Source organism: Numida meleagris, chromosome 9, assembly GCF_002078875.1.
Source record: "Numida meleagris isolate 19003 breed g44 Domestic line chromosome 9, NumMel1.0, whole genome shotgun sequence".
In the NCBI taxonomy this organism is placed as follows: Eukaryota; Metazoa; Chordata; class Aves; order Galliformes; family Numididae; genus Numida; species Numida meleagris.
In genome coordinates, this window is record NC_034417.1 from 944630 (window position 1) to 960317 (window position 15688).

The following is a 15688-nucleotide window of genomic DNA, read 5'->3' on the forward strand; positions in this document are numbered from 1 at the left end:
TCCATCTTGGCTGATGCATCAGGGCTGGAGCTGGGAACATCCAGATCCAAAATTATGTGCTGCTTTCAGTTTGAGCCAAATTGCTGGGTTTTGCAGTGCTGATGGCTCACACCCTGCAGTGATGAGCCTGCTTTCCAGCAGAAGGCCCAGGAGCTGGAGCAAGAGTGAACCACCAAGTGTGCTGGTGAATACCCTGAGCAATTCAAGTTCTTGGCAGTGGCAGCCTGTGCACAGGAAATATTGCCCTGTTACTGGAGAAAATGATCCAGATCATCAGAAACTGGGGGAGTAAACCCTTTGTCAGAAGAAGATGTGTTAGGAAATTATCAAGGAACGCATGAGAAAAATTTGATATGAGGGAGTGTTGACTGCATGTGTGGGGTAACCAGGGGATCAGGCCCAGCTTGCATGGGTTCATGAAAGGCAGCTGCTGCTCGGCCAACCTCATCGCCTTCCGTGACCAGGTGACCCACCTGGTAGGTGAGGGAAAGGCTGTGGATGTAATATACCTAGATTTCAGTAAAGACTTTGGCTCTGTCTCCCATAGCACTCCCCTGCAGAAGCTGCAGCCCATGACTTGGACAGGTGTACTCTTCACTGTGTAAGGAACTGCACGAAGGGATGAAACAGAGAATGGTGGTAAATGAAGTTAAATCCAGCTGGTGACCAGCTCTGAGTAGCATTCTTCAGGGGTCAGTATTGGGGCAGACCCTGTTTGATATTTTTATTGGTGATCTGGGTGAGGGGACTGAGTGCAACCTCCGTAAGTTTGCAGATGGCACGAAGTTGGGAGGAAGTGTTGATGTGCCTGAGGGCAGGAAGGCCCTACAGAAGCATCTGGGCAGGCTGCATCAATGGGCTGAGGCCAATGGGATGAGCTTCAACAAGACCAATGGCCAGGTCCTGCACTTTGGTCATAACAACTCCATGTTTCGCTACAGGTTTGGAGCAGAGTGCCTGGCAAGCTGTGCAGAGGAAAATATTCTGGGGCTGATGGTCGATGCTTGGCTGAACATGAGCCAGCAGTGTGCTCACGCCAATGGCAACCTGGCTTGTATCAAAACTAGTGCAGCCAGCAGGAGCAGGGAGGTGATTGTACCCCTGTAGTTAGCTCTGGTGAGGCCACACCTCTAGTGCTGTGTTGTTTTGGGCCCCTCACTACAAGACAGATATTGAGGCCCTGGAATGTGTCCAGAGAAGGGCAATAGAGCTGTGAGGGGTCCGGAGCACAGGCCTTATGGGGAGCAGCTGAGGGAGCTGGGATGGGTCAGTCTGAAGAAGAGGGGGCTCAGGGGAGACCATATCTCTCCTTACAACTACCGGAAAGGGGGTCATGGTGAGGTGGGGGTCGGCCTCTGCACCTAGGTAACAGCGATATGATGAGAAGGAATGGCTTCAAGTTGCACCAGGGGAGGTTCAGGTTGGATATTAGGAAATACTTCTCCGAAAGAGTGGTAATGCATTGGAACAGGCTGCCCAGGGAGGTGGTGGTGTCACTGTCCTTGGAGAGGTTCAAGAACTGTGGAGGTGTCACGCTTAGGGAGGTGTTCAGTGGGCATGGTGGGGATGGGTTGATGGTTGGACTAGATGATCCTAGTGGTCTGTTCCTACCCTAATGATTCTCTGATTCTATTCTTGTTCCTATGAGACTGCAAGTTAGTGCAGCAGCACTGACTGGAAAAAGGTCCTCTGGAATAAGGGGGAAGTAAGGAAGCCTGGGAAGTATTAGCATGTGGGATGATAGGCTTAGGGGAAAATAGAGAAGGCTAGTCAAGAAGAACAGCAAAAGGAAGGGGAGCCAGGTGGGAGAGGTTTCCTTTTCAGAAGACAGACGGATGAGAATGATGATGGTGTCATGTTAGCTTGTGAGTGTGAAATTGAGCTGTGCCTGAAGACCCTACTTGCAAATGCAGTCTGCGTGCTGGCTTCGCTCTGGGGTCTGGCATAAGCTACCTGCCCTGCCTAGCAGGGCTTTGGCCACCCCCCTGCAGCAGATCTGGCTGTGAGCAGAGCTGCCAGTTGTTGAGAGCTGCAGAACAACAGGCCAGCTAAACACCTCTTTATCTGACAGGTTGGGCCCTGTAAACAGTCCTGCAAGAGCTGTTTGGTGCTGACATTGTATAATGACCTGGAAGAAAGGATGGATCTACATCTGATATGAGCAGGATAAAGCAATGCTTTAAGTGCTTTCTTCTATTCCAACTTCTTCAGCAACGTAGAAGATGAATGACAGATGCCCAATCTTATCTTGGGAAAGGATATCTGAAAACAAAGCTCTCAAAATATTCTTCAGTCCACTAGATCCATGCAATTTACATAGCAACTGTGGAGTGTTGTGTGGATTGTATCTCATAAAACATACTTTGCATTCTTTATTATATGCGCTACAAATTCTGTTCCCATCACGTCAGTGGTGCTGGTATCATTGATAGTGAGTGTGGTTTTAAATGTTTGGTGTCTCTCTAGTATTGCAGCAGCGAGGGCAGACAGACTGCTGCTAAACAATGTTATCAGCGTGTATCTCTAACAGATTGGAGTAGTACCACCCCATCAGCAAAATTATACATCACAAGTGTATCACTTGTTTCTATTACCATTCAAGAACACTCCTAAAAAACGGATCTCTGAGAAGCCTTTCATCTGCAGCCCTTTAGGCTTTAATTTAAGCTCTTGCTGTGGCAGAGGACTGTGGAAGAAGGCTGTAGGCAGGCCTGCATAGAGTTGAACAGAGACACCCAAGTGTTTGCTGTCCTTAGTTCTGCCTACTTGCAGAGCTGTACGCGAGGGCCTGCTGAGGTTGCTTTGCCAATGGGTAGGGCATGCTTAGGTCAGAGTTCTACAAGCATAAGGAGGGAAGAGGCATGATCTCTAGCTGACAGCCGCACAGTTTTACCAGCAAAACGTGTATCATTCTAATCACAACTGTGAAAGAATTGCATTGGGTGAAGTGTAGCGCAGGCTGTGCTGCAGCTGAAGGAACGGGGGACTCAGGGCTGCAGCAGTCAGGCACGTGCTCTGCTTTCTCCCGGGCAGGCGATGTGCTGACTGAGGCGATGTGCCTTTTGCAAGGCACATTTTAACACGCGAGCTGAGGCCCCGAATCGTGTTTTGCAATCAATTTGTGTACTGGTCTGCTGAGAGGCAGTTGTTTGAAAATTTCCCTAGCGAGACTGCCAAAAGTATTTGTGTATTTCATAGTTCATATTGTAAACTACTCGTATGCGTCCCCATGTCATATATTAACTGACACAGCTCGTAAACAGCGGTATCTAGCAAAACGGTCTTCTACAGATCTGTCCGCAGAGGTCTTAGCAGTAGCACTTGCTTTAACAAAGTTGTGGTGGTATTTTCATTCTGTGTGAGGCACGGAGAGCTTGGTGTAAAATGAACCAGTGGTAGTAATTGTCTACGAAAACAGGTTTGTCTTAATCGGCAGAGGAGGGCTAGCCATTTCCACAAACAGACAATGCGTGGAGAAGCTGAAGTTTCTCCAGGAGAAACGTGGCTGAGAAAAGTGACGTGCAGGTGAAACACTCTGAAAATGTTCTGTAAAACAAAAAGGAGGCAGAGGAGCAAAGGGGAGGAGACAGCCCCTATATGGGGAAGGGGACAAAATTTCAAAGCAAATAGCTTCTAATGCTATGGGAATAATACTAACTCAATCCCAGAAATCCAGAACAAAATCTGTGCTATTGTAAATACTGTTTGATGTCTGTTTTGACTTTCACTACCATGCAGATATTACTGAGACACTATGAGCATGAAATTCATTTTCCCTTTGTAGTTCTGAGGCACCTGTAACTCTTGTGAGGATGTGCTGCCTCGAGGCTAGGCAACGTGTATGACAAGGAGACATAGCTAACCAAAGGAGCTTGAACTGAGAGTCAGGTAGATTCCCAGTGAAATGCTTTCTGGCTGTACGGCTGACTGACCTGTAGATTCCAGAGAGTTCCTTTCAAAAGTCTGCATGTTATTTTGTGCTGTTGTATTCATGTTATGAACTCGGAGATGATGTTTCACGAATGCTACAGGAATGAATGCTATTTTGCAGTGTCTTCAGGCTAATTTAGGCGACTGGCTTCTTCTTACCACCTTAGAGCAAAGTGCATCTCTTGCACAGGTGGCTGTTCTGCTATAGCATCGGTGGCCCCGCTTGGCGGTGCTCTGGGAGACAAGGCCTGGTGGGCAGATGGGCTGACAAAAGGAGAGAAAGCACTGACAGCACCTCTGTGCTGAACGTGCGAGAAAGACTCTCCCTCCTTCATGTTTACAAAAGTGAAGAAGAAAGCAAAGTGATCCTTTTCTACCTCTTCTCAGAAATAACAGCTGATGTATTTCACTATGTCATAGTTGTCAAAGCAGATTATTGTGTCACTTTATTGTTTCGTATTTTACCTCTAGCTGAAACATCAAGCATGCAGAAGACCTGAACAGCGAGTAAGTCCATCTTCTGTCTCTGAAGGAAAGTGATTAAACTTGTCTGTGACTTGCTCCAAAGACAGCTGCTAATCCTGCTTGGACAAAACACTCTTTTTAGCTGAACACAGGCTTACCAGAGCAGTTCTGGTTGCCCGTTAGTCTCAAAAAAACCCAAAAGCCTGACAAACACTTTTATATTAAAAAAAAAAAAGTAAAATTCCTCAGAGAAGAGCAACAAAGATGATTGCTGATCTGGACCAGCTTCTGTATAGAATCTGAACTAATGGCATGCTCCAGTATCAAGCAGAGATGCTCTAGAGAAATGTCATGGAGGGTTATGAAGCCATCTGTGTCTGGAGGGTGACCAGTGAATGATTGCTCACTGTCTCTTTCCCAGGCATCACACTATTCACCACTGTCAGAGAGGAGATAACGGGTGTTGTGGACGTGCAGTCCGACATGCTGTGACAGTTTTGTTTTGGAGTGGTTAGGTGTTACTGAGCATGGTCTTCTCTTCAAGTGAGGCCCTGAGATGTCAAACAGGGAGATGTGTCAGAAAACCCATCCCAAGCAGAGCTCTCCTAGGGGAAGGGAGCTGATAACTGTGGGGTCTGCTACTTGATTTAGCACTTAATAAGCAGCTGGAGGTGGAAAGGACAGCTCTGGACAGCTGCTTGGGATGCAACTGCAAAAGGGCACAGCGATACACTAAGCACTTAATGACCAGGTTCGCAAGTTACCCAGGAAGGTGAGGCTGACTCAGGCTCTGCTCCCAGATGAGGAGTTGGGAGCCTGAGGACAGCTGGATTTTCCGTGGCAGTGCGTGTTATTTTTTCTGTTCAGCTGAAGTCACAGGTGCTGCGATGCTTCTCACTGTTAGGCTCTTGAGCTTTCAGCCGGGCACCCATCCAGCCATCCGTCACTCTTGGATTTTGTCCACAGGAAACCACATGTGATCTGAGAGTTGCCACTGCGGCAGAGACATCAAACAGACACCTGGCATTTAATACAAACTGAGGTAAATTTGGTCTGAAAATAGAGCTGGGGCATGCCTTGAGTGCCAGGCCTGCCGTGGGGCTTCTGGCTGCTCCCTGGAGGCTGGGTCACAACCTTGTAGATCAGCTCCAAGCAGCAAGCAGAAACAAATGTTTGGATGTAAGTGCAGAAAAGCCGATGTGGGGCAGCCCGGCACCTCAGGTGAATTGAAAGCCAAGACAGGCTTTTTTTTTTTCCCCCCTCCACAGTGATACGATCAAATGAGGAACAACGGAGCTCTTTTGTTCTTTGTGGCACAACTGACAGATAACGTAGGGGGAGGAGAGAGTGGCTTTGTTTTTAACTGTGAAATCCATGAAGGGCTATGTTCTTTGTGAATTAATTAATTTGAAGAACATGGAATTTAGCTATTTGACAAAAGATTCATTTCCACCCACTTCCCAGCTGGCTCTCTAGCACAGTTTAAACATAGACTGTCACATTCTTAGCACCCATGAATGTTTGGATAGAAATAACTCGTGGCTTTTGGAGCGGTAAGTAACAGCGATGTGCCCCGTGCAGCTCACGATGGCGGGTGGGACGTAGTACCCACTGATGTTCTGCAGGCAGGTGCAGATACATATTAAGGACGAATGCTGTGGCAGATCATAATCATAAACTCATTAGTGTGCTAACAAGAGCTGGGAGAATAAACCTGAAATGAAAGTGTAGTTTGCTATAATAGCATGCAGCAGACACCTGCTGGCTTCCTGAGGTCATGACTTCACCTTGGGAAGTGGTTTGCTGTCTGCCCACTGATAATAAGGCAGCTCAGAGACTGTTAGGATATGTAAACTCCAGAGTTTTTCCAAATCATTCAAATATTGGCAAATCTTTAATTAGATCTACCAAAGAATGCTCTTTTGGAGTCTTCTACATCGAGATAATGCACCTGACCCGCAGCTGATCTTATCCCTTCATGTACTGCACTGTGATATGAACTGAGGGTGACTGTGTCATCTGCTACCAGTAAATGCAATGGCAGGATAACGATGTCTTTCCTCTTAATGTCACCACTATCAACAGAGCTAAGATGCCTCTAAATAGCACAAGAATGTTTAGCAATTGTCAGTCTTATGTGAAAAGTTCAAGCTGTATTTCAGGGACAGAAGGTCTTCTGACTAAAAGGAGATCAAATCCCCAAGGAGCAGTTGTAAAATGCCACTGTTAGTGCCCTCAAAATGCCTTCAGCTTACTTTGCTGAAACTGCATGCTGCAGCTTGTGTCTGTATGACAAGAAAAGGACAAAAGCTTGTACAGTTGGGACCCTGGGCAACTTTTCAGATCATAAATACAGCAAGGCAACAATAAAATGAGGTGTTTCTTCTCAGCAAAAGAAAATGCAGAAGACAACAGCATCAGCCAGGCTGTGTGCCTGTTTTGGGTGCAGCTAGAAGGAATCTGAGAAATCATGCAAGACAGCTCTTTAATTGCAAATATTTGTTACTCTGTCAAGATTATGGGACACCAGAGAAGTCCCATTTACTATCTGCAAATACTTAACATAGCACGAGCCTCAGGAAGTGCTGACCTGGGAGTTGCATGGCAGAAGACAGGTGTTTTTGAGAAGGGGAAAGATTCAGAAGGTCAAAGCAAGCTGTGTGTCTCAGGCAGGACTGACCTAAGCCCAGTGAATCTAGATCTGTTCCTCTGTTTGCTACCTACAGCAGAAAATATTTTTAAGATTCCTTTTGCCAGTTTTGTGCCTTTTGATTTTCATCTGCAGTCACCCAAGAGAAATCAGCTGTAAACTTCAGTGCCTGGAAAGCTGGAGCTCTGCATGACCACAGCTGTCTTAAGCACAGCGAGTGCAGGGGAAGCCTTCAGGACTGTCAGAGCTGGACGTGGCCCAGTGTTTGATGTCAGGGGCATGTATATGTTCAGCAGCAGTCAAGGGCACATGGACCTTGCCTGTGTCTCCTTTGGGCAATATGGAGCTGACCTGTTCCTGTACCCTGGAGCACACCAAGGACAATTTAATGACTTTTTGGTACATCTGCCCTGCGGCTTATCCTCTCTGTGTTACCACAGCCAGCAGTGGAGGAGGGACTAACAAAAAGAGGAAAGGGACAAAGGGAAAACAAAACCTTCTATCACCAGCACATAAAAGACCACCTGGAACTACCATCAGGAGATCCTGTCAGTGTTAGAATGTTTTTTTCAGGATAAATCGTGCACTTGGAAGCCAGCAGAATCTGCGGAGCAGATAAATTCTTGTTCGTATAGCCTAGCAGTTGAGAGTCATATATTTCCCTGAAACCACAAATACATACACTGCAAGTGTGAGATGAATGAGACTTGGAGGACAGTGAAATATGCAGCCTCCTGGGGCTTGATCAGCAGCACACAGAAGGAACGTAGGCCTACCAGCTTGCCGTAGGTTTTGGAAAAGACTCTCAGCCCTATTACAACCAGCCAGCCTGTCATCCTAAGACTGGCTTGCACTCACCCACATCTAGCCTCCCACACAGCGTGCACAGGATTTCTCATAGTGGCAAGGAAAGAAGGAGCAATCTTCCCAAGCACAGCGAAAGTTGTGCTGGTGCCAAGTACGCTGAGCTAAAGTAATGTGTGAAACAAGGCTGGTGGTGCATGAAATGGTTTGGCTGTGCTGGGATGGAGCTGGGGACCTTCTGCAGTCCCTTGCAGGGGGGAAGAGGAGAAATATTTCTACTTTCCATGTTTGTTTTGCCTTCTTTTTTTTTTATTATTGTGCCAGCCAGAAAACCATTGCTGCTTGGAAGCGTTGTTCCTTGTGAAGGAAAGCTAACTTCTCTCAGACATCATTCCTGATAGCGTAGAAGCGCCAGGCTAGCTTCTTCTAGGCCTGACATCTCAGGCAGCGTTTCATGTCCAGCCTTTTTGTGCTTTCAGGAAGAGGTCTGATACTTTCCTGCGTCTCCTGGAAGTGGGACACCTCACCTTCACCCACTGGGAAGATAAAATGGCAATTGTAGATGAGCTTTACTTATTCTATCCATGGAATGTATCTACATTCATAAAGCTCTTTCATCCATACCCTTGGCTTCTAGCACTTGTCCTTTAAAATGATAATTTGAGACCAACCAAGCAACTTCTTACCGAAACAAAACGTGTCATCGTTTTACCTTTGGCTCTGTACGAGATCTTTTGCATTTCTTCTCCTAAATCTTCCTTCCAGGGCAGGCTGGGCACGGGGGTGACAGGAGCCAGCTGCTGGGATGCTCCTGGTATGTAAGGCTTGAGAAACGCTCTGTGACGATGGTACAAGAGCAGACTGGTGAGTTATTTCAGCTGTGCAGTACGCTGCAAAGTGCAGTCAGACCTCGGGTGAGGAGCAGTCCACAGTCCTCTGATGCCAAGCTCAAGCCCCCAGCAAGCCTCTGTGAACAGAGCTTGCCTTTATCTGGAGTGCCCAGCAGTTGATAGAAAGCAGCGTGCAGGCAGGGATTTGTGCCTTCGCTTGCCAAAAAGCCACAGGCCTTGGCTCAAGGTGCTGAGAAGTTATTGTTAGAAATCCTGAGTGCTGCAGGGATCAGCCCCCGTGAAATGCCAGCTCCGCACATTGGCTGCTCTGTACCAGGCAGGAATCTGGGAGCGGGACTGCACCCCAAAAGCAAGTGGGGTGTCGGGCTGTGCATGCCCTGGTGCTTTGGTGGCACAGCGGAGCCGTCTGGCCGTGCGGTACCGAACGGGCTGCGTTGGGCCGGCCTGCGGGAGAGGGCGCTGCGGGCCCGTGCTGCGCAGCCGGGCAGAAATGCGTGCCTGCCGAGCCCACAGACAATGCGCAGCGCAACGCAGACAATGACGGGCACGGAACGGCAGCGGGGGGCTCACCGTGGAGCCCTGAGATTTCTTCCTTTGTGGGGAACTTTACAGCGAGCAGCCCGAGGAAGGGAGGGAAGAGCTCGTTGCTAACCACTTGTACAAAAGAAGGAGCCAGTGAATTTCTGAACTGTGCTTAGTGCGAGTGATGGGAAGAGAGCTCTGTTTGCCTTGGAGGGTGTTTCTGGTGGATTAAAATGCTTTAGAGTTCAGTTGCTGCTCACCAGAAAGGCTGGTGGGTTTTGTTTCATATGATCAGTTGTTTTTTCCTTCTCCTTTTGCATCAGTTTTTCCTGCAAAATATCCAGTCCTGAAGGTTTTGGGTAGGAAAGAATGTTAGAAATGGTCCAAATCTACATCAGAAAAGGGGTGTCATGTCACAGGCATTTGTTCTCTCCCATTTCCATGGAAACATGCTAGCACGGACTTTGGTTTCAGGCAGAGCAGCCTGGCGAGGTCTAGTTGACTCTCTCTGGGATGAGCTGCTGGCAGCAACACACAGAAAAGTGCCTTGGACTCATCAGGTTTTGAGAGACCAGGTATACTGGTCCTTCAGAAAAACAACGCTTAGTATATAGCATCATAAGCGACAGCTGTAGAAGAGATTTGACTCCCAGCCTCCCCCTTCCCATCCTACCCTTCCTTGTCCCGCTGCCCCATCCAGTCCTGCTGAGGAAACAGCATACACCGCAGGCTACAATTTTTAATTTCCTGGGGGTGGAGAGCACATCTTATAGCGACTGACAGGCTTTTTTGTTCTGCGTCAGTCCTTTTATTAACCCCCTGCTAGATCATTCACTCTCTCTGCTTAGCCGCCCCTGCTGCGTTAGTGATGAGAGCGTTTGTAACAGCAGGTCTGCCTTGGGAGATTATGGGGATCCCGTGGACAGGGAGCAGTGGGTTGGTCGCTGTGCGTGCACAGATTGCTAGCTGCAGCTTTGCCTCCATCTGCCCTCTCTGCTGGCCTGCATACCTTTCATTATCCCTGTAGCGACAGCAGTCGCCTGGCCGATCCCCCGGGGCAACCCCGCGTTGCCCCATTGGCGGATTTGATGTCCCATCTGTGCAGGAAGAAGCTCGGCGGAGGCAAAAGCGTCCCTTTGTCATCCTGGGCAGTTATTTCCTATTTCTTTTGGTTTAGACTGTTGGCTGCGGTTGATTAGTCAACCTAATTTTGGGATGCTCACGCAAGTTTTAATTAGCTGCAATTATTCACTTACTTCCTTGACGCTTCCCTCCTACATCACTCGAAATTCAGAAATATCCCTCTAACGCAGTGTGCCCTGTGATAATTGTCCTCCAGGCCAATCCTGAACCTCTCAATCTGCGATCAATACCTTCGTCTGTCAGCCACGATTAATTAAACGGAATCCCACTTTCAGGGCTTTGATTCATATCACCCCAGAACAGCTTACTATGTGCTATAATCCAGACGTGATTCTAATGCTGGCCTCGAGTGAGAGGGAGGGGCTGACTGATACATCAAAAACAACTTCATTACAAAGCTAAGCGATGCACGACCTCTTGTAAGGCAAGTGCTAAGTAGGTGGCATCGTGGTCTTCTCTAGAGCCTGGCTGCTTCTTTTGGGAGAATAATGCAACTGAAATCAAAGATGTGAGCTAGGGTATTACTCTGTTTGAGAAGGGGAAGCAGAGTTGGGCCCAGCACCATCACTTTGATGTCTGCGCCATCTGCGTGGGTGTGTTCTGCTCTGCAGAGGCTTCTTTTTTTGGCCAGTGGTTGTGGTTTTGGAATTTGATCTGGTTCTGAATGGTAGTTCAATATCCGAAGGCTGCTCTGAGCTTCCTGGCTCTGGTTTGTGGTGGCCCAAGCCAGAGTGTCAAAGATGCTATAATTAAATTCTTAAGAACAGTAAAATTGTTTTACTTGAGATCCTTCTGATGCATTTAGTAATTCTCAGCGCACAGAGTGGTAAAAGTGAGGAGGGATGTGAGGTCAAGCCATGCAATGGTGAAGCAGGGACCGGATCCAGGATTCATGGCTCTTTCCTCTTCGCTGTCTTCCTCGGACAGGAAAGGAGGTCAGACCAAAAAAGGGTGATTTGAATCTGTTCCAGGCATTAAACCTGAGAACCATGACCTTTTTTGCTGATGCAGACTGTGTGTCCCGACCAGACAGCATCCTCTCCTACATTTTCTGCTCTTTTCTTTTAATTGTTGTTTTCCCCAACTCTGATTCACAGTCAGGCTGTCACTGTCTCTCTTTCCCTGAAACACATCCCTTGCACCTTTACTCTCAGGACTTCAAATGGCCTCAGATCCAGCACTGAGGAGTCTGAGGGCAGCTGTTGTTATCCAGACAGGGCAGGCATCTCAGCAAATCTTCAGGTGATAAGAGATGATGATTTCTGGCTTTCAGTCCCCCGGTAGAAAACAGAGTTGATGATGATGCAGAGTCATGACCCCAGGACTGGGAGCAGCAAATGCTTGAGCTCTCCAGCAGATCTCGGTGCCCAGTTTCATCCGTGCAACTGTCTGGGGGTTTCCAGGACATTCTGCAGCTTCCAAATGATAGATGTGTTTTGTTTTGTGCCCTCGTAGGACAAATGACTTTTGAGTCATTACCCAAGAAGAATGCACAGGCTGTGCAGGTCAGCTCAGGATCTGTGCTGTGTGTTAGAGGAGAACGCAGTGTTTGTACAGCACAAGCAGGAGCTTGTTCCCAGTGCTGGAAGCGTTTGACTTGCCCTGCCTGGCAGAATTTGCACCTCAGCAGTACGTAATGGGTGGAGGAAACAGCAGGAACACAAACCACGCAGTGGGCTGGTCACTGAGTCTGCCTCGCTGACAGAACTCACAGAATTTCACAACTGTTTCGCAGAGAGGAAAAGCCAATATGTGAAACCTGCAAAATAATTTGTTGGGAGTTTGTTGCGCCATTGTTGCCTTTTGCTGAAGATTGGAACAGTAGCTGGGCTGTTACGTTGCCTGCACTTTAAGCTGTGGTTTGTAAATAGCAAAATCTCTGTGAACTGAATGATTTTAGGTTCATGCAAGCCAAAAAAATGCCAATTTCTCTGCTACCCCCCTAGGAAAATGGAGCAATGGGATTTAATAGAGCAATAAAATACAGAGCCTTTGTGGGTGGAAACTGTTAGCCTTAGGTTCATTGGAAGACACAGGAACAAAGGCCACTTTGCTTTCATCAGACACTTGAAGAGTACAGACTCCCCATCACACTCACAGGGTGAGAGGCTCTGCTGGTGAAGCTTTATTGCCAGTATAAAATGAAAATTGCCCACAAAATATAGAAGAGAAAATTCGTATCTGTGCATTTGAGTGCTGTGCCTGGTATGACATCACTGTTAGCCAATCAGCAAGCTCCCTTTGTGTCTGGCTTTCTAATAAAAGCCACTTCATCAGAGTAATTTGCAATAATAATTTATTCACCTTCTAGGAATGACACCACCTGACTCTTAACAGGCAGAGACAGCACGCGGAGGTCTCAAGGGCTAGGTGCTGCAGCTATGCCCTGGACAAGTACACTTCTAACACCTATGTGCTAAGAGTTGTGTTCAGGTTGCAGTTAATATGATTATTTGTATTAATTAATTGCCTTATGTTTGGGCACTCCTAAAGGTCCTCAGCACTGCAGAGCAAAAAGTCACTGTGGCAGTGGGAGAAGGAAGTAGCACTGTGGCCATGTAGCTGATCTCAGCACACTTGGGCAGGGTGTGATGGCTTCCCCATGCTTTGCAGGGATGTATGGGAACAAGGTGCTGTGTTGCATGGAAACTTGGAAGAATTTGGCCATTTTGAATTTGAGGTTTCCCTGAATGAAGGACAGGGAACACTGAAGTGAAGGCATGGAAAGAGAGAAGGCATCAAAGTGTTGTGTACAGCTCACCTGCCTGGTACTAAGCAGGGAACGATCTGGAATGTGGAGTGGTGTGGATATGGCCTCGGGCTGCTGTGTGAAAAGAAACTTTTTTTCCGGGCTGTGATACCCCATAGCTCTTCTGTGATATGAAATGTGACAGTCTAATATTATATGCAGTGAGTAATAGCCCTGCAAGCACGTGTAGGCATGGAGATGCTGAGGTGTGAGGGCAGGCAACACTAAAAAGAAGTCCCTGAGTCATAAAAAACATTGCTTCGAGTGAGCTCCTGGTGTGCTCTGGGGCTGGGTATGTGTTCTGCAGGTGTAAATTACCCTAACCAGGCTCTGCATAGGCAATGCAGCACACAAAGGCACGGAATAGGCACCAAAACATGAAGACAACCAGAATAAGAGATCACTTCTGCTCTGAATAATTTGCTTTATTGCACAGTGAGAGAAAGCAGCAGAGCTGAGAACAGCAAGCAGATGCCCTGAGTCAGTCCAAGAAACGCACCAGCATAACCATGAGCACGGTGGGAATGGAGATGTCAGTTGGGAATGCAGCTGGGCTAAACAGCAACAGCTGATAGGTGGCAGAGTGATGGGGTGTTCTCACAGCAGCCCTGCTTTCTGGTAGGGCTGGCAGCGTTGCTGCCTCAGGGTCACCAGGGTGTCTACACAGCGTTTGATTTTGAAATTAAAAAACAAAATCCAAATAATTCAATCAGCGGAATTAATTTGCTCTATAAATCCTTTTGCAAGCATATTAAAGTGGGCTTTTTGTCGGGAGCTTCTCCAGGAGTTTACCCTCACCCCGTGTGCAGCATTGATCCTGGAGAGCAGGACAGCTGCACATGATGAATAACCTGCCTCTCACTATTCCTTAATGAAGTGTTTAGCCAACAGTCCATACTGCTCTGATGGGGTCTATTATGATTCAGGTTGGAGGAGCCACTTAAGGAGGCGCAGCCTTGTTAGCTTCATGGAAAGCTAACGAAGACCAGACCCTGTGCCTGTGTGAGTGCTGGAGGAGCGGGGAGTGCAAGCAGCCACAGGCAGTAAATGTCTGCAGGGGTGAGTGTGTATTCCCCTTGTATTCTTAAGGAAATCTACCAAATACACTTTTCAGTCTCTACCTGGGGTTGCAATGTTTCTTCAGGTATCTCTAAAACAAAGAGGGCCATTTAAAACAAACAGGAGACCCTGGCTGCAGCTTATGCGTGGGCACAGTGGATGGCAACAAGGTGGATCTGTTCCTATACCACGAGATGCCCTCAAACCTGCTCAGATCTGTGCTGCAGCCAATGTGATGAGTACTGGCACTTCTGAGCACTGCACAGCTCCTCTTTCAGCCAGGCCTTAGCTCATCCTCCCATGCTGTAAGGTGGCACTGGGACTTCAGGAAGGGCTTTGCTGTTTGGATCTTGCTCATTTGTTTGGTTGAGTTGCATTCATTCTGTCTAAAACAGTGATCTGGGCTGGACAAGTAAAGTGGAGGTAACTGGGGAGAGAAAAGGGCTGTGGTATTGTGTCTGTAGGACCCTTTTAAGTGTTGTTTATTGATTTACTTTGAAAATACATCTTCGGTCTCATCTGAGTGCAATGAAAGGTGACAGAACTCCAGAGCAGAAGAGTTTATAACATATGTTCTAAGAATTGCTTGTCATACCTGAAGGGAAAATGGAAGGGTAACATAAACACACACAAAGCTTTAGGATAATGGCTATTACTGCGCAGAGACAGCAGTATAAGGGTCTGGAATGATCTGATGAAGTCTTGTAATGGGAATTTGGACAAAAATATGTTATACAGCTCTCTTTGTAAGTGAAGCTTCATAGGAGAATCTCAGAATTACTGTAGCAGGTAAACAGGCAGTTTGGAGAGAGTGGGCCTTGTTGTCCTTACTGTACTGCTGCTCTTCTTGTAACCTGGCTTCCAAATAACCTCTGCTGCTCAACTCTGAAACCAGCTCAGCACAGAGTACCTCTCAGTCAGGGAGGATTGTTGTATGAGGAGTTTACCTTTACTGTCTTGTAGCGGTGGGAGAGAGGCAATCGCTTCTTGGCATAGCTCATTTATGAATCAAGGCTGCATAACATCTTGCTTCCATCAGGGTTTGAGCCTTAAAAGCAGTTTGCCTTTGCTGTGCACATGCAGGCAGAGACAGAATAATGTCTAGACCACTTACTTAAGTGGTTAAGTGCCTCACCCGCTCTTCCCATTGCTTTGGTCAGGCATTTCCAGGCAGTGAAATATCTGACTTCTTTATTGTCCTCAGATCAGGCAGCGTAAAGCTGCCTCCACCTGGTTTAAGTGCCAGAATAGGTCCTCATAATACAACCCCTCTGGTACATTTGCAGTACCCCTTTTCCTTGCCTCTGGCATGCAAGACTTACAGAGTGTCTCTACACAGCTAGAAATGGATCCTCTTTTTTCAAAATCTCTTGGTAGTATTGGGCTCTCAAGGCAACTGCCCAAAGCCTGCAAAAACCCCCCACATCCCTCTGTAAATTGCATGAATCCCTTCATGACAAATTAGAGGCTGTTGCCAGTGACAAGTTAACCTGGCTGTTCTCTGCGTGCTGTCTG

The 15688-nt window shown here is 47.4% G+C and overlaps 2 long non-coding RNA genes across 2 annotated transcripts in view; one reads left to right on the forward strand and one right to left on the reverse strand.

Moving 5' to 3' along the window:
* Positions 1-15688, forward strand: part of LOC110403604 — a 98970-nt gene that overhangs the window by 3731 nt on the left and 79551 nt on the right. The window contains exon 3 of the long non-coding RNA XR_002441754.1: positions 14041-14173. This is a non-coding gene — a long non-coding RNA (uncharacterized LOC110403604). The remainder of the gene's footprint in view (positions 1-14040; positions 14174-15688) is intronic.
* LOC110403605 lies at positions 8148-9200 on the reverse strand. Its single transcript, XR_002441755.1, has 2 exons — positions 8562-9200; positions 8148-8385 (listed from the first exon to the last, which is right to left on the reverse strand). It is a non-coding gene; the product is annotated as an uncharacterized LOC110403605 (long non-coding RNA).